At 36.3% G+C, this 18,048-nt stretch overlaps 9 non-coding genes across 9 annotated transcripts; 1 reads left to right on the top strand and 8 right to left on the bottom strand.

Annotated features, from left to right (window-relative positions):
• Positions 1–899: 899 nt before the first annotated feature.
• On the bottom strand, positions 900–971 carry TRNAC-GCA (transfer RNA cysteine (anticodon GCA)). The gene has a single exon. It is a non-coding gene; the product is annotated as a tRNA-Cys (tRNA).
• Positions 972–1,288: 317 nt separating this feature from the next.
• On the bottom strand, positions 1,289–1,360 carry TRNAA-UGC (transfer RNA alanine (anticodon UGC)). The gene has a single exon. It is a non-coding gene; the product is annotated as a tRNA-Ala (tRNA).
• Positions 1,361–3,210: 1,850 nt separating this feature from the next.
• Positions 3,211–3,282, bottom strand: TRNAA-UGC (transfer RNA alanine (anticodon UGC)). Its single transcript has one exon. It is a non-coding gene; the product is annotated as a tRNA-Ala (tRNA).
• A 495-nt stretch (positions 3,283–3,777) lies between these two features.
• Positions 3,778–3,849, bottom strand: TRNAC-GCA (transfer RNA cysteine (anticodon GCA)). The gene has a single exon. It is a non-coding gene; the product is annotated as a tRNA-Cys (tRNA).
• Positions 3,850–8,365: 4,516 nt separating this feature from the next.
• TRNAA-UGC (transfer RNA alanine (anticodon UGC)) lies at positions 8,366–8,437 on the bottom strand. Its single transcript has one exon. It is a non-coding gene; the product is annotated as a tRNA-Ala (tRNA).
• Positions 8,438–10,391: 1,954 nt separating this feature from the next.
• TRNAA-UGC (transfer RNA alanine (anticodon UGC)) lies at positions 10,392–10,463 on the bottom strand. Its single transcript has one exon. It is a non-coding gene; the product is annotated as a tRNA-Ala (tRNA).
• Positions 10,464–12,172: 1,709 nt separating this feature from the next.
• Positions 12,173–12,244, bottom strand: TRNAC-GCA (transfer RNA cysteine (anticodon GCA)). The gene has a single exon. It is a non-coding gene; the product is annotated as a tRNA-Cys (tRNA).
• A 3,081-nt stretch (positions 12,245–15,325) lies between these two features.
• Positions 15,326–15,397, bottom strand: TRNAC-GCA (transfer RNA cysteine (anticodon GCA)). Its single transcript has one exon. It is a non-coding gene; the product is annotated as a tRNA-Cys (tRNA).
• A 2,069-nt stretch (positions 15,398–17,466) lies between these two features.
• On the top strand, positions 17,467–17,538 carry TRNAC-GCA (transfer RNA cysteine (anticodon GCA)). The gene has a single exon. It is a non-coding gene; the product is annotated as a tRNA-Cys (tRNA).
• Positions 17,539–18,048: the final 510 nt, after the last annotated feature.

Genomic DNA, 18,048 nt, shown 5'->3' with positions numbered 1-18,048 from the left:
GAGGGACAATCACCTCCTTTTCCCTGCTAGCAAAATTCCTATATATTATTGATAAAACCCCATGACCTGCCCTGCAGCCTGTCTGCATTGCTCAGAAAACTTCATATCTGAGTGCACAATTACTCCCAGGTCTTTTTCATTTTCTACCACCTTAAGTGTAGTACCAAACAGTTGGTACGTATCTCTGGGGTTACTTCTACCCATATGCAGTACTTTGCATTGGTCAAGGTTAAACTTCAGTTGCCACTTCTTAGTCCATCTGACCAAATTATCTAGACCTTGTTGCAGTAGCACACTGCCATTACTGTCATTAACAACCCTGCCGACCTTTGTATCACCTGCAAACTTCGACACTAAGCCTGATATACCTTCATCAATATTATTGATAAATATAGAAAACAACAGAGGACCCAACGCCGAACCCTGTGAGATTCCATTAATAACATTAGTCCACGAAGAGCAGCACCCATTGATTACCACCCTCTGTCTTCTAGCACTTAACCATCCTTTTATCCATTGTAGCAACTTACCCTTAATTCCATTCTGCTCCAATTTGTACAATAGTCTTCCATGCGCAGCATCCAGTGCCTTTGTAACCACATAATAATATCCTATCAGATTTGTTACTCAAGGCTTTCCTTTAACAAACCCATGTTGTGTCTGAATCATTGCTGCAGTCTAGTCTAGATGAACTTGCAATGCATCTTTAACCAGTCACTCCATTTTCAAAACTTCTGCCATTTTCAAACCTTAATAACTCCTCATGTGTGAATGTAGATGCTGTTCAATAATGATCATTCATTATTGAACAGTCCTCGTAATTACAAATACGTAAAATGTCAACTTCGATGTACTATAATTGAAATATTTGATGCCAATTGTACTAAATAAAATGGCTTAGGGAGCACCCGGAATTGAACCAGGAACCTCTCGATCTGCAGTCGAATGCTCTACCACTGAGCTATGCTCCCTTGTTAGCACATCTAACTTTGCTAGACTCTATATTGGAGTCCTCTTCTCTATTCTATATAGAATAGGACTCTATACTATTATATAGAGTATAGAATAGAAGGTTAACAGAAAATAAATATTCTGTTTATACTCCAGGACGACCAAATTACAGAAGAGCAGTGAAATGCGTGTTGCATTTCAATTTTTGAAGGTTCTTCAATAAACATATACAATAATAATTCTACTCGGACTTTTCTTTTCTGAATAGGCAGTTTTGCCTCGATTCAAATGTAAGAAATGTACGCACAGGATTTCAAAATTCAGAAGGGGAAAAAAGTGGAGGTGCCGGGGATCGAACCCGGGGCCTTTCACATGCAAAGCGAACGCTCTACCACTGAGCTACACCCCCGTTGGTTAATTTCCTTACTGTTGCTTAATGAATTCTTAGAATAGTGTTTCGACGAAATAGAGGTATACATTAGTGGCAGGGTTTTCAATTTGAAATCAATTTGTTTTTAAGTGGCATGGATTCGACTAACCTAATTTTGAGTCACTTCTGTATCTTCCACCTCCATCAGTAAAGAGGATAGCGAAAATCCTCCGTATACCACGTTAGAATAAATTGGTTAATCTGGATATTGAGTGAATAGATCTGGAAAGGTGACTCAATTTACAATCATATTCTTGAAAGTAGTCACAACAGATCTCACGTGATTTCATTTAAATTTATCTGCTGGCATTGAAGTACTTGACCAACCTTGCCTTTGAAATATTCTGTCTCTTGGATCTGAGTCCACAATTATTTGGTTTCAATTAACATTCATGACTGTTTAAAAAGTGTTATTCAACAACCGGAGGATTGACCCGGGCACTTTACACTTGAAAAGCGAACATTCTCCCACCGAGCTACATCCTTTACAGAAACTGTTATTTTAAGACTTCAGAGTTGCGACAAAAGGATCTGAGGAGTGTAATGTTAAAAATGAATATTTCTACAGTGCTGAATTCGGATAAACATTAGGATAAGTTCCCCTAAGGGGAGCGATAATATTTGATAAATATCCTAAATATTTATCCGAATTAAGTAATTACATATATAGAGAGTCAGTTCTAAATGTATGAAAAAAGAGATAAATTGAAAGAAAACTTTAGTAGATAATGGGACCCTCACATATAAAGAGACCACTGCGCTACACTCTTCTTTCACCTGCTTTTGTAATGAATCATTGGTAAAATTAATATAGAAGTCCTGTCTAATTCGTGATATCGAGAAGGTGGGCAGACGGTTTGATAGCAACCCTGATCTTTGCACATCGAATTCTCACAGTAGTCTCTCTCTCTCTCCACCAGTGGAAAGTAAACAAGAATGGTAGTGTTCAGTTCGAATTCAGTGTTTGCTTTCGATGTCGGTTTCTTGTTTTTTTTTTTTTCTTTTAATTTTCAGTAAAAAAAGTAATAAAGGACTATTTACATATATATTTTATATCATTAAAATACAGTGCCGAGAACAACGTAGGTCGATTAAATGGAGCTGAATTGGATCGAACTGGGGATCTTTCATATACAAAGCGAATACTCTACTAGTGAGCTACAACCTAGCCCCCCCCCCACACGCAACGTACAAAAGAAATCAGTTAGTAGTACACAATACTATTATCAATAAACTCCACTGAAAACACTCCATCCCGGGAAGGGGGATCTCCGAAGAATACACCATGAAACCACTCTCTATCAAAAGAATTCTATCGGTAATCAAAAAATTTTCTCCATTTCGATTGGCACTTTTAGAAGATATTTTAAATTTTAAAATAATTACATCTGTAGAATGGCGTAGTGATAAACTATCAAAGAAATCATTAATAAATAATCTATTTCACGTAAAAGCGTAAGGGAATATAGCTCAGTGGTAGAGCATTTGACTGCAGATCGAGAGGTCCATAGTCCAATCCCGTGGGCTCACATTTGGTGGGTATAGGCTTAGCACACCTTGTCTACTTCTGAATCTTGTTTTTTCTCTCTCAGGGTAATTCAGAATTTTTTTTTTTTTTTTTTTTTGGCTGGTGCAGCATAAGCCTCAGGCTTCCTTTCACCAATTAATAATAATAATAATAATAAAGTTGAGTATATCTTAACTTTTGTCGGTTAATGTATTTATCTATTCTGGGCGGCTCAATGTTAAAAAGTATTGTTATTAGTCTTTCAGTTATGTATTTAAAAAAAGAAAATTTAAAAGTGGTCAGAATAAAAAAAAAAAAGGATTGGAGGTGCCGGGGATTGAACCCGGGGCCTTTCACATGCAAAGCGAACGCTCTACCACTGAGCTACACCCCCGTTGTGCATGAACACTTAGCAACAGTCATAAGAAAGTGAACTTTTAAAGTAGTCCGCATTATTTGATAGCTCTTTGAGAAGTGTTCTTTGAAAGAACAGCATTAACTTGTCTTGGTGTGAGCAGTCTATACTAGAAGCAGTTGGTACGTCGGTGGAACAGCGTTCACTCATACCTCAGAGATCACGTATTCCATAACACTCACTTATACTTTCTATATATTTTGACTTCATCTTTTTATTTAAATAGAAACCTAACAAAGAGATAGCATACATTTTATTGATTAAAATATATTTTAAAATTTCTTCTAATATATTTTAAAACTTCATATGGGTCTTAAATTGCTTCATGGTTCCCTAATGGAAAAATACTAATTTCTGTTTGTGATTAAATTTATGATTGATAAAGACCACCGGAATTCATATAATTCAATGTTTTTTGAATTACTGTAGTCGGTAATGTCATAATCATAGAGTTGTACTAAATAAAAGAGAAGTAGGGAGCACCCGGGATTGAACCAGGGACCTCTCGATCTGCAGTCGAATGCTCTACCACTGAGCTATGCTCCCTTAATGATGGTGCATCTTTGTTATGCATTATATATTTATTGTCTTTTACCATCCATTTGGTTTTTGCATGTGCAGTAGTGCCCGTGTATTTATCTTAATATATCTATAGATCGTTTGTATTCTATGGTGGGATTTAATTTTAGAAAATATTCCTGTTTTCCAACGTGAAATTTCGTTTCAGGGAGATAAAAACATACAGCCCCCTGATCCAAGATCTTAATAACAATATATTGGGAAGTGGTAACTAACAGTTAATGCCCCACACACTACGTGGAATTCACAAATAATTTAATGCCTTTATTTGTTTTTCAAAAATTCGCATCCTCAGAAGCACCGATTCGAAATTTATACGGATAAAAAATTTGGATTTGCAGTACCATTTTCTCATTTTTCCCTCACTATGCAAAAAAAAAAAAAAAAAAAAAAAAAATTAAGGGAGCATAGCTCGATAGCTATTCTCCTTTAAAAAAATTAAGGGAGCATAGACTGTAGATCGAGAGTTCCCTGGTTCTCTCGAACCCCAGGTGGATATTGGCTAAGTGAGTATTGGCGTGGCACATCCAGGGTCCTGAGCCTTGATATCATCATTCCTCTCTTTTTTGGAGATTCCTTTCTACTTCTGACTATTGCGCGCTCTCTCTCTCTCTCTCTCTCTCTCTCTCTCAGGGTATAATTTTTTTTGACGAGTGCAGCATAAGCCTCAGGCTTCTTTACACCATATGGCTAATAACAATGTAAAAAAAAAAAATGCTACTTTTGTTCGGTACCAAGGAATAAAATAAAGAGAGAGGTCATAAAAGTGATTAATTAAGAAAGTGTTTTTTCGATATTGGTACTCAGAAAAGGTTATGATTCACCTACAATAAGATATTCGAGTTAACGAGAAAGTAAAAAAGTTTAATTACTTCAACCTGTGTAGAGTAAAATCTGTCTTTAATTACTGAAGAGATTAGAAATACTAATCTCTTCTAAGATTACAAATACTAATCTCTAAGCTTTATTTGTGATTCCTTAATACCACAAATTGTCTGAGAATTTTTTAAATGTGTCATCTTTCTCGGTCTAGATTTACCTGGACAGTATTTTACTACAAGAACAATTTATATTCGAGTTTATATCTGAAATTAAAAAACGTCAAATTCATAAATTTTATCTTTACACGATGCGAGAACATTTGAGCTGTAATGCATTTAAAATTAATGAAAATTAGGGAGCAGGCAGGATTGAACATAGGACCTCTCGATCTGCAGTCGAATGCTTTACCACTGAGCTAGACTCCGTTATTAATGACAACCGTTTACTATCTTTGTTAAGGCATTAGCTGCATGACGCAACCACTCATTCGTACCAGTACCACTGTGTACCGTAGGCAAACGGTGCATAAATTAAAAAGTGTCAAAAATTATCTAGTGTTAAAAAGAGAACAAACAACTTTTTTATGCTAATTTAGAATTGCATAAAAGTTATATTATCTCTCTATACATTAAAAAACATTTCCTCTTTGTGATATTTATTCGAGCCAATGGGAGATAAGGGATGCGGATGACGTTACAAGTGTGTGTGTGTGGGGGGGGGGGGCAATTACGTCTCTACAAATGCACAAATTGCATAGGTGATTTTCTGATTAGATTTCGATCAGTGCGTTATAATGTTAGTACATTCTATTAATATAATTACGCGAGGGGTGTAGGAGAATTGACTTACTCCGTCATACCTCTACATTTTACGTGGGACAAAACGGGAAATAAATGGCTTCGACGTAAAAACGTGTGTAAAGTGGTCGCTCGGTTGAATAGCATCTCAGCCTACGATGTTCGAGTAACATAACAATAATTTCAAATGAATCGAGAGGGTTCACTTGAAATTATTGTTATGCGAAGCGAAACGTCTAAGGTGTTTCGAAGATGTGAAAACTGTGAACGGAGTAGTGTAGAAGACTTTTCAAAAATCCGCTTGAGCGGGAGGTCACATGATCTTTTGATCATGTGAAGGAAACTCTTTCTGAAGCGGATTCAGTAATGTTGCCGAGCACGTTAAGGCATTTTTTTTTTTTTTGTATATTTGATATTGGCGAGCGAAGCGAGTACGGGGTTGAGCCCTCTAGTTATCTATTAAAATAATTTGTTCAAGAATATAGATTGTAGTTGGTGTTAATATTAAACATGATTCTATAAAAGAGGTTGGTATATTTTTTAAAAGTTGTTTAAAAATATTGTTTGTTCTTGTGAAAAGAGTGACTGAAGGTTCAGACGAAAGATTATACTGCGAAATAAACCCTATTATAGTAGACATTCATAAATTTCTGAATTTTCCCATATTTCATAAGAGTGTTTTCTTTCAGATTATAATGCGTTTTTTTTTTTTTTTTACAAGCGTTTGACAATCTCCTCCTATGTCTTTACAACCTCTTCTTAGGGCTTTAAACGTTTTCCTCGCGGCTCATTTATCTTTTGAAAAAAAAAAAAAAAAAAAAAAAAGGTGCAAAGTCAGTGTGTAGGGCGAATGAGGAACACATTTGACATTAATGTCGACTAAGTACTCGATATCAGTGGAAACAGTGTGAGGTCTCGCATTCACCCATTTGCGTGCAGACCATTCCTACTGGCAAATCATTCCTGAACTGCAAACTCCTACCTTGCCCACTCCAAATACAGTAATGTAGTAAGGTTCCATAATGAGCTGCACCCGTTCTTTTCATGTTTGCAGTGTTTTTTCCCCTTTTACTGCAAAGGTCAGCGATGTGCCAGAATCACAATTTTCTTTAGTCTATCCACCCTGACGTTCCGACAACAATCGTATGATGTGACACGAAGTACTGGCAAACAATTCCTGCAATAACAAAAGAGAGATGACCATATCCTATCTTGCGGAAGCTACAACTTTCGTTTTTTTTTTTGTTTTTTTTTTCGGTTTGGTGACAACGTAGGCTTAAGCCACTCTTCGTAAGACGATCCCTTCATTCCCCTTACCAATCTTGTTGCCCTTCTCTGTACACGCTCAAACAAATCTACATCCTTCTTAAAATGAGGCCTCCAGACCTGTACGCAGTACTCAAGGCGAGGCCTGACCATTGCCTTATACAGAGGGACAATCACGTCCTTTTTCCTGCTAGCAAAATTCCTATATATCTGATAAAACCCCATGACCTGCCCTGGCAGCCTGTCTGAATTGCTGAGAAAACTTCATAACTGAGTGCACAATTACTCCCAGGTCTTTTTCATTTTCTACCACGTTAAGTGTAATACACATAGTTGGTACGTTTCTCTGGGGTTACTTCTACCCATATGCAGTACTTTGCATTTGTCAAGGTTAAACTTCAGTTGCCACTTCTTAGTCCATCTGTCCAAATTATCTAGATCCTGTTGCAGTAGCACACTGCCATTACTGTCATTAACAACCCTGCCAACCTTTGTATCATCTGCAAACTTCGACATTAAGCCTGATATACCTTCATCAATATCATTGATAAATATACAAAACAACAGAACCCAACGCCGAACCCTGTGAGACTCCATTAATAACATTAGTACACGAAGAGCAGCACCCATTGATTATCACCCTCTGTCTTCTCCCACTTAACCATCCTTTTATCCATTGTAGCAACTTACCCTTAATACCATTTGGCTCCAATTTGTACAATACTCTTCCATGCGCAACAGTGTCAAAAGCTTTCCTGAAATCCAAATAGATGATATAAAAATTATTTTTTGCATCCAGTTCCTTTGTAACCACATCATAATATCCTATCAGATTTGTTAGACAAGACTTTCCCTTAACAAACCCATGCTGTGTCTGAATTATTGCTGCAGTCTAGTCTAGATGATCCTGCAGTGCATCTTTAACCAGTCACTCCATTGATAACCTTCTGCCATTTTCAAACCTTAATAACTCCTCATGTGTGAATGTAGATGTTGTTCAATAATGATCATTAATTATTGATCATTCAATAATGATCATTCATTATTGAACAGCCCTCGTAATTACCAATACGTAAAATGTCCACTTCGATGTACTATAATTGAAATATTTGAATGTGTAATGCCAATTGTACTAAATAAAATATCGTAGGGAGCACCCGGAATTGAACCAGTGACCTATCGATCTGCAGTCGAATGCTCTGCCACTGAGTTATACTTTCTTGTTAGCACATCTGACTTTGCTAAACTCTATATAGGAGTCCTCTTCTCTATTCTATATAGACTTCTGTATAGAATAGGAGTCTATACTATTATATAGAGTATAGAATAGAAGTATAAACAGAAAATAAATTTTCTGTTTATTCTTCCTGGAGTATAAATAGAAAATAAATTTTCTGTTTATACTCCAGGACGACCAAATTACAGAAGAACAGTGAAATGCGTGTTGCATTTCAATTTTTCAAGGTTCTTCAATAATAATGTACAATAATAATTCTACTCGGACTTTTCTTTTCTGGATAGGCAGTTTTGCCTCGTTTCAAATGTAAGAAATGTACGGACAGGATTTCGAAATTTAGAAGGGGAAAAAAAAAAGAAATTGGAGGTGCCGGGGATCGAACCCGGGGCCTTTCACATGCAAAGCGAACGCTCTACCACTGAGCTACACCCCCGTTCGTTAATCAACTTACTGTTGCTTAATGAATTCTTAGAATAGTGTTTCGACGAAATAGAGCTGTACATTAGTGGCAGGGTTTTAAATTTAAAATCAATTTGTTTCTAAGTAGCATGGAGTCGACTAACCTAATTTTGAGTCACTTCTGTATCTTCCTCCTGCATCAGTAAAGAAGATGGCGAAAATCCTCATTATCCCACGTTAGAATAAATTGGTTAATCTGGAAATTGAGGGAATGGATCAGGAAAGGTGACTCAATTTACAATCATATTCCTGAAAGTAGTCACAACAGATCTCACGTGATTTCATCTAAATTTATCTGCTGGCATTGAAGTACTTGATCAACCTTGTCTTTGAAGTATTCTCTGCCTCTTGGATCTGAATCCACAATTATTTGGTTTCAATTCACATTCATGACTGTTCAAAAAGTGTTATTCAACAACCGGAGGATTGACCCGGGCACTTTACACTTGAAAAGCGAACACTCTCCCACTGAGCAACATCCTTCAGAGTTACCACAAAAGGACCTGAGGAGTGTACAAAAATTTTAAAAATGAATATTTCTACAGTACTGAATTCGGATAAACATTAGGATAAGTTCCCCTAAGGGGAGCGATAATATTTGATAAATATTCTAAATATTTATACGAATTAAGTAATTACATATATAGAGAGTCAGTTCTAAATGTATGAAAAAAGAGATAAATTGAAAGAACACTTTAGTAGATAATGGGACCCTCACATATAAAGAGACCACTGTGCTACACTCTTCTTTCGCCTGCTTGTGTAACGAATCATAATTAAAAATAATATAGAAGTCTAGTCTAATTCGTGATATCGAGAGGGTGGACAGACGGTTTGATAGCAACCCTGATCTTTGCACATCGAATTCTCACAGTAGTCTCTCTCTCCACCAGTGGAAAGTAAACATGAACGGTAGAGTGTTCAGTTCGAAATCAGTTTTTGCTTTCGATGTCGGTTTCTTGTGTTTTTTTTTTCTTTTTCTTTTCAGTAAAAAAAGTAATAAAGGACTATTTACATATATATTTTATATCATTAAAATACAGTGCCGAGAACAACGTAGGTCGATTAAATGGAGCTGAAAGGGATCAAACTCGGGATCTTTCATATACAAATCGAATACCCTACAAGTGAGCTACAACACCCCCCCCCCCACACACCCGAACGCAACGTCCAAAAGAAATCAGTTAGTAGTACACAATGATATTATCAATAAACTCCACTGAAACACTCATCCCGGGAAGGGGGATCTCTGAAGAATACGCCATGAAACCACTCTCTATCAAAAGAATTCTATCGGTAATCAGAAAATTTTCTCCATTTCGATTGCCACTTTTAAAAGGATATTTTAAATTTTATAATAATTACATCTGTAGAATGGCATTGAGAAAACTATCAAAGAAATCATTAATAAATAATCTATTTAGGGTAAAAGTGTAAGGGAGTATAGCTCAGTGGCAGAGCATTGGACTGCAGATCGAGAGGTCCCTGGTGCTCCCTGATTTTCATTATTTTAACTCCTGGGGACTCACATCTGGTGAGTATAGGCTTAGCACACCCAGGGTTCTGAGCTGGATATCATCATTCTTCTCTTTCTTGGTGATTCCTTTTTATTTCTGATTCTTGTTTTTTCTCTCTCAGGTTAATTCAGACTTTTTTTTTTTTTTTTTTGGCTGGTGCAGCATAAGCCTCCTGCTTCCTTTCACCATATAGCTAATAATAATAAAAATAAAGTTGAGTATATGTTAACTTTTGTCGGGTAATGTATTTATCTATTCTGAGCGACTCAATGTTAAGAAGTATTGGTATTATTCTTTCAGTTATTTATTTCGGGTGAATGTAATGATTTTGTAAGTACTGCTTAGTTTGATGGATATGTATTTAAAAAAAGAAAATTTAAAAGTAGGCGGATTAAAAAAAAAAAAAAAGATTGGAGGTGCCGGGGATTGAACCCGGGGCCTTTCACATGCAAAGCGAACGCTCTACCACTGAGCTACACCCCCGTTGTGTTGAATACTTAGCAACAGTCATAAGAAAGTGTTCTTTTAAACTAGTCCGTATTATTTGATAGCTCTTTGAGAAGTGTTCTTTGAACAGCATTAACTTGTCTTGGTGTGAGCAGTCTATAGTAGAAGCATTTGGTACGTCAGTGGAACAGCGTTCACCAATACTTCAGAGATCATGTATTCCATTGCACTCACTTATACTTTCTATATATTTTGACTTCATCTTCTTTTTATTTAAATAAAAACCTAACAAAGAGATAGCATACATTTTATTGATGAAAATATATTTTAAAATTTCATATGGGTCTCAAATTGCTTCATGGTTCCCTAATGGAAAAATACTAATTTCTGTTTGTGATTAAATTTATGATTGATAAAGACCACCGGAATTCATATAATTCACTTTTTTTTGAATTACTGTAGTCGGTAGTGTCATATTCATATAGTTGTTCTAAATAAAAGAGAACTAGGGAGCACCCTGGATTGAACCAAAGACCTCTCGATCTGCAGTCGAATGCTCTACCACTGATTTATGCCCCCTTAATGATGATGATATCTTTGTTATGCATTATATATTGTCTTTTACCATCCATTTGGTTTTCGCATGTTCAATAGTGCCTGTGTGTTTATCTTAATATATCTATAGATCGTTTGTATTCTATGGTGGGATTTCATTTTAGAAAATATTCCTGTTTTCCAACGTGAAATTTCGTTTCAGGGAGATAAAAACATACAGCCCCCTGATCCAAGATCTTAATAACAATATATTGGGAAGTGGTAACTAACAGTTAATGCCCCACACACTACGTGGAATTCACAAATAATTTAATGCCTTTATTTGTTTTTCAAAAATTCGCATCCTCAGAAGCACCGATTCGAAATTTATACGGATAAAAAATTTGGATTTGCAGTACCATTTTCTCATTTTTCCATGACTATGCAAAAAAAAAAAAATTAAGGGAGCATTCGACTATAGATCGAGAGGTCCCTGGTTCTCTTGAACCCCAGAGGCTCACATCTGGTGAGTATTGGCTTGGCACATCCAGGGTCCTGAGCTGGATATCATCATTCTTGTCTTTTTTGTAGATTCCTTTCTATTTCTGACTCTTGCGCTCTCTCTCTCTCTCTCTCAGGGTATAATTTTTTTACTCGAGAATAATTTTTTTTGACTAGTGCAGCATAAGCCTCAGGCTTGTTTACACCATATGGCTAATAATAATGTGAATAAAAAAAAAATGCTACTTTTGTTCAGTACCAAGGAAATAAAATAAAGAGAGAGGTCATAAAAGGGATTAATTAAGAAAGTTTTTTTCGATATTGGTACTCAGAAAAGGTTATGATTCACCTACAATAAGATATTCGAGTTAACGAGAAAAGTAAAAAAGTTTAATTACTTCAACCTGTGTAGAGTAAAATCTGTCTTTAATTACTGAAGAGATTAGAAATACTAATCTCTTCTAAGATTACAAATACAAATCTCTAAGCTTTATTTGTGATTCATTAATACCACGAATTTTCAGAGAATTTTGTAAATTTTTCACGTTTCTCCTTCTAGATTTACCTGGACACTATTCTACTAAAAGAACAATTTAGATTCGAGGTTATATCTGAAATCAAAAAACGTCAAATTCATAAATTTTATGTTTACACGATGCGAGAACATGTGAGCTGTAATGCATTTCACATATTTAAAAATAATGAAAATCAGGGAGCACCTGGGATTGAACCAGGGACCTCTCGATCTGCAGTCGAATGCTCTACCACTGAGCTATACTCCCTTATTAACGGCAACTGTTTACTATCTGTGATAATGCATTAGCTGCATGAAGCAACCACTCATTGGTTCCAGTACCACTGTGTACTGTAGTCAAACAGTACATAAATTAAAAGTGTCAAAAATTATCTAGTGTTAAAAAGAGAACAAACAACTTTTTTATACTAATTTATAATTGCATAAAAGTTATATTATCTCTCTATAGATTAAAAAAGTTTTCCTCTTTGTGATATTTATTCGAGCCAATGGGAGAAGAGAGATGCGGGTGACGTTACAAGTGGGGGGGAGGGCGGGGGAATTACGTCTCTACAAATGCACAAATTGTACAGGTGATTTCCTGATTAGATTTCGATCAGTGCGTTAAAATGTTAGTACAGTCTATTAATATAATTTAAGAGGGGTGCAGAAGAATTGACTTACTCCGTCATACCTCTACAATTTACGTGGGACAAAACGGGAAATAAATGGCGCCGACGTAAAACGTGTGTAAAGTGGTCTCTCGGTTGAATAGCATCTCACCTTACTATGTCGAGAGGTTTCATTTGAAATTATTGTTATGCGAAGCGAAACGTCTAAGGTGTTTCGAAGACGTGAGAACTCTGAGCGGAGTGAGGTCTCGCATTCACCCACCTGCGTGCAGTTTCCTGAACTGCCGCCTGTAGGCGATGCCGACCTCGCCCACCCTGAGTACAGTAATGTAGTAAGGTTCCTTAATGAGTTGCACCCGTTCTGTTCATGTTTGCATAGTTTTCCCCCTTTTACTGCAAAGGTCACTGATGTGCCAGAATCACAATTTTCTTCAGTCTATCCACCCTGAAGTTCCGGCAACAATCGCATGATGTGACACAAAGTACTGGCAAACCATTCCTGGAAAAAGAGATGACATCCTTTCCTGCGGAAACTACACCTTTCGTTTTTTTTTTTTTTTTTTTTCTGTTTGGTGACCACGTAGATTTCCAGAACTTTGTTGCTCACTCTCTCTCTGGATTAAAATATGAAGCCTTGTCTCATCCGCCGTTATCACCTTATACTGAACCTCAGCATCTTTGTGCACGCTGGGTTCGAAGACACGTGGCATGCTCAAATGATAATGAAGAATACCGTGAGTGCTTCCTACTGATATACTCCACATCGCTGAGCCGACCGGGCTAGCCGAGTGGGTAAAGTACCTGCCCGGCAACCCAAAGGTCGCGGGTTCGATTCCCGCCTCGGGCTTGGATCAAAGTACTGCAAAAACCTTGGGAGGTGCAATATGGCCACAGAAGCCGATGCGCCAACAACTACCAAATCAAAAAAAAAAAAAAAAAAAAATCCACATCGCTGTTAGTTACCTTACTGTTTTACGACATTATTATCTTTATTTTCCCCTAAGAGACACCCGCTTACAGCTATTAACCAGGGGGGTGTACATTCATATATACAAATATAAGTTATATATATAATTATCCATTTATAATTTATACAAATTATACATTTTCTAAATTATACATTGTCTAATTAATTATATTATACATATCATTGCCTTATTTTACATGGCAGGCGGATAGAAAGAGAGCACAAGCATAATTTGCAATTTACAATGAATTAGAGAATGTTCTCAACTACACCACTATTTACAGCGAGAAAACAGAAAGACAAGACGTCCTATATAAAAATAACAGGAGCACCAGTGTGGAGCAAAAACAGTCCCGTCCAGTTCATTCTTTATCTCCTGCATTCTCTTTTGTTTTCATATGTGGGCATCACTCAACATTTATAGGTGGAGTAATGCATTTTGAAACACTTCAGTCCTGTATCTCTTCTCTGCGCAAAGCCTTTCTGGGTCTGCTTGAAGATCGTTGAACATCTTAATGGTGTTCAAAGGAAAAAATCGCCGAAGGCTTTCCAGCTGCGTGAGCGCGCTACTGATTGGAGGGGATGGTGTTCTATTCGCCCACCTTTGCGTCATGCGGGGCCGAGTCAGCAGGTAGTCAGTTTTCGGCGAGTCGAGTCTCCCGGTCAGCAGTTTTGCAAGCGTGAGAATGTTCTTGGTGACTATAATGTGAGACCAAGGCGTGACATCCAAGTTGGCATATAAAATGGTTCTTGAGATTATAAATGGCTGCGTAGTGATCCTGTTTAACCATCTCAGCATCCAGTACTCTAAACCCAGGAAAGCCTTGATTGTAGCATCTGGGGCAGAAGACCAAATCTGAGATGCGTAGAGAGGGATGGGGATGACGCATCTTAAAATATATTGTTTAACATGGTCAGTGTTCCTGATACCCACCAGTTCTTGTCTGGAGGTCCATAGCGCTGCGCAAGTTTTCTTCTTTACACATCTTAAATGGGGTGTGAAGTTTAGGTTTTCGTCCCATTTCAGACCAAAATCAATGTGTCCTGACTTTTTTGACCACACTGCCATTTACGCGTATTGATATGTGGTTTTTTAATACCTTGTTGGTGAAAACCATTTGTGCTGTCTTGTGTTCATTTAGTCGGAGCCCCATGCAATTAAGATATTCTTGCAACTCGGCGATTTTGGAGTTTGCTTCGTTGTTACGTTGTAAGGATGTGTTTTGGTCATTCGAGGTGACGAAAAATTTCAAGTCGTCTGCATATACGACAAATTGTTTTTGATTTTGGGTCTTCTCTTACGATTAGTGAAGCAGTATTTATAGTTTCTGTGGTAACAGCAGTGGTTGGAACTCCAGGACTCCCGATTTTTGTGATTGAATCACGTCCATCTTTAAACATTCTAAACCACCTGCGAGCTGTGCTATATGGAAGCATAGATTCACCATAAGCCTCTTTTAACGTTTCATACGCTTTAGCTAATGTTTTCTTGAAATCTGTTCCTCGCGTGTCACGTCTACTGTTGCGTAGGCCAACCTGAACAGGCATAAACTTGACCGACCGCCAAGGTGACACCGTGCGCAGTTGCTATGTGATGTAGCTTGGTTTGTTCTTAAATTCCTCAGCTCAGCTAAAAATAGCAAGGAGTACGGTTGTTCATAAAAAAAATTGTGATCATTCATTATTGAACAGCCTTCGTAATTGCAAATATTTGAGTGTGTAATGCCAATTGTACTAAATAAAATGGCTTAGGGAGCACCCGGAATTGAACCAGGGACCTCTCGATCTGCAGTCGAATGCTCTGCCACTGAGCTATGCTCCCTTGTTAGCAGGCCTAACTTTGCTATACTCTATATACTTATTCTTTCTCACTACCAACTGATTGGCTCTATGTTTAGTAGCGCTCTGATACTTCTTAATGTATCTGTAGGATGACTGAATTCTATGGTTAGATTTCATTTTACAAAACATTTCTATTTTTCGACGTGAAATTCCTTCTTCCCCCCACAAAAAACGCATACAACCCTCTGATCTAAGTTCTTAAATAACGTTACAATCGGAAAAGTAACAGTTGATACACTACACAGGAATTCAAAAAGAATTTAATTTTAATGCCTGCGTTGGGTTTTCAAAATTCCCATCCTCGGGACTGATTCTAAACTTTGGAAAATTAGGCAAAATTTGGCATTTGAGTTTGCAATACTATTTTCTCATTTTTCCACGACTATGCGAAATATTTGTTCAGTAGGAAGAAAATAAAAAATGAAAGGGAGAGGTGATATTGAACCACGGATTTCTTGATCTACAAAATACTGTCCTCAGTTCTAATCCGAAAAGACTGAAAGCTAAGTTTAACTGTGTAATAATAAAAAATAAAAAGTTCAAGGTTAACTGTACTGTAATAGAGAAATATGTCTTGTACTGGAGTGTTGTTGGTTGGTAAAGGTAGTGTTACGCTGAAAGTACGTCTTGTTTCATCTATTTATTTTAGTTTTTTTGTTGTTTATTTACTCATACTTTTAATTTGTACTAGTAAAATAATAAGAGGAGTATACCTCAATATAGTACGTAGAACACTACCGTATGATACCCTCCAGAAATTAAAACGGAAAAAAAGGAAAAAATCGACAACTTACCGGTACATTAGAGTAAAATATAAATAATTAAATAATCAATTTAACACAATTCAAATCAATTTAAAACAATTAAAAATCAAATTAACGCAATTAAAAGAATCTAACGAAAATATTCAAAACGATTTTCCTTCCTGAAGCTGCAACGCTTTTCGACCGAATGTCGTGATCACAGGTATGAAAATTCTGAATTTTCATTTCATTCATGAATCACAGGATCAGGAATCACAGGAACATCCAGGATCACAGGAATGAAAATTCAGAATGGATTTTCATTCCTGTGATCACGACATTCGGTCGAAAAGTGTTGCCAGCTTCAGGAAGGAAAATCGTTTTGAATATTTTCGTTAGATTCTTTTAATTGCGTTAATTTGATTTTTAATTGTTTTAAATTGATTTGAATTGTGTTAAATTGATTATTTAATTATTTATATTTTACTCTAATGTACCGGTAAGTTGTCGATTTTTTCGTTTTTTCCGTTTTAATTTCTGGAGGGTATCATACGGAAGTGTTCTACGTACTATATTGAGGTATACTCCTCTTATTATTTTACTAATATTATTATCAACGTAGAACCTATTGAATATTACAGCTCTGATTCATACTATCTTTTTAATTTGTACATAATTTTTAAAAGATTTTAATATATACGTTACAGTTCGAATTATGTTATATTTTTATCTATGTATATACTATTAACCATAAGCAGGGGCGTATTCAGGGGTGGGCAGAGGAGGCATATGCCCTCCCTCCTAAAAAGAAGGCAGGAGGGTTGTATTAAAAAAAAAAAAATCATCAAAGCTTGATGGCCATGCCCCCCTCCCCTTATGATAATACCCGGACCCTGAGTGTGCCAAGCTCATACTCACCAGATACTTACCATACTCACTATTTTAACCCTAGGGTGAGCCCCTAGGGTTAAAATAATGAATTTCAGGTAGTACCCGGAATGGAACTGGGGACTTCTCGATCTGTAGTCGAATCTGCTCTACCACTCAGCTATACTCCCAGCAACCAAATTCAGGAACAAATTATTTTAATAGATCATAAAGCAACTTTTACGATATTGAAAATTACAATAAAAATATTTTTTGTTTTCATTATAACACTATTTAGATAAATTTTGTCACTTTTAAATTCAAGTACCGTTTTGTTACCGTATATAGTGGTACAGGTACCATAATTTATGGGTTGATGGTTCATGCAATTACTGCCTCAATGTGATTGTGAACCGTGCCAGTAGTGAACTGCATCGAAGGGAGTATAGCTCAGTGGTAGAGCATTCGACTGCAGATCGAGAGGTCCCCGGTTCAATCCCGGGTGCTCCCTCAAACTACTTTATTTTCTCATCGTATAAATATAGAGTTTACGTATTTGTAATTTTTATTTTTAAAGTATAAACAAGAATCTAAATTGTTCTTTTAGTAGCAAAGGTGAAAATTTTAAAAATTCTCAAGGGTTTCCTGGTACAAAGGAATTAAAATAATTCTTATACGTTTGGCATGCTGCCTGTACCAAAAATGTCCAAGAATTATTTGTAATCCTTTTAGTAATTAATCACTTAATTAATCAATCGGGTTGAAGTAATTAAAATTTTTACTTTTCTCCATAAACTCGAATATTTCATAGTAGGTGATTCTTAACCTTTTCTGAGTACCAATATTGAAAAAACACTTTCTGAATTAATCATTTTTATTGGTAATTTGCACCAAAAAATTTTATAATAAAATTTAAAAATTCATGCAATGCACTCTACGTTGGATACACATAAAAAAATATATATATATATTTATTTTTTTATTTTTTATGAAAACTCCAAACACCAGAGATATTAGAACC

Source organism: Mastigoproctus giganteus, chromosome 3 (assembly GCF_048544385.1).
Source record: "Mastigoproctus giganteus isolate SK-2022 chromosome 3, ASM4854438v1, whole genome shotgun sequence".
Lineage (NCBI taxonomy): Eukaryota > Metazoa > Arthropoda > Arachnida > Uropygi > Thelyphonidae > Mastigoproctus > Mastigoproctus giganteus.
Note: the sequence above shows the minus strand (reverse complement) of the source record. Positions and strands in the feature narration are given on the sequence as shown.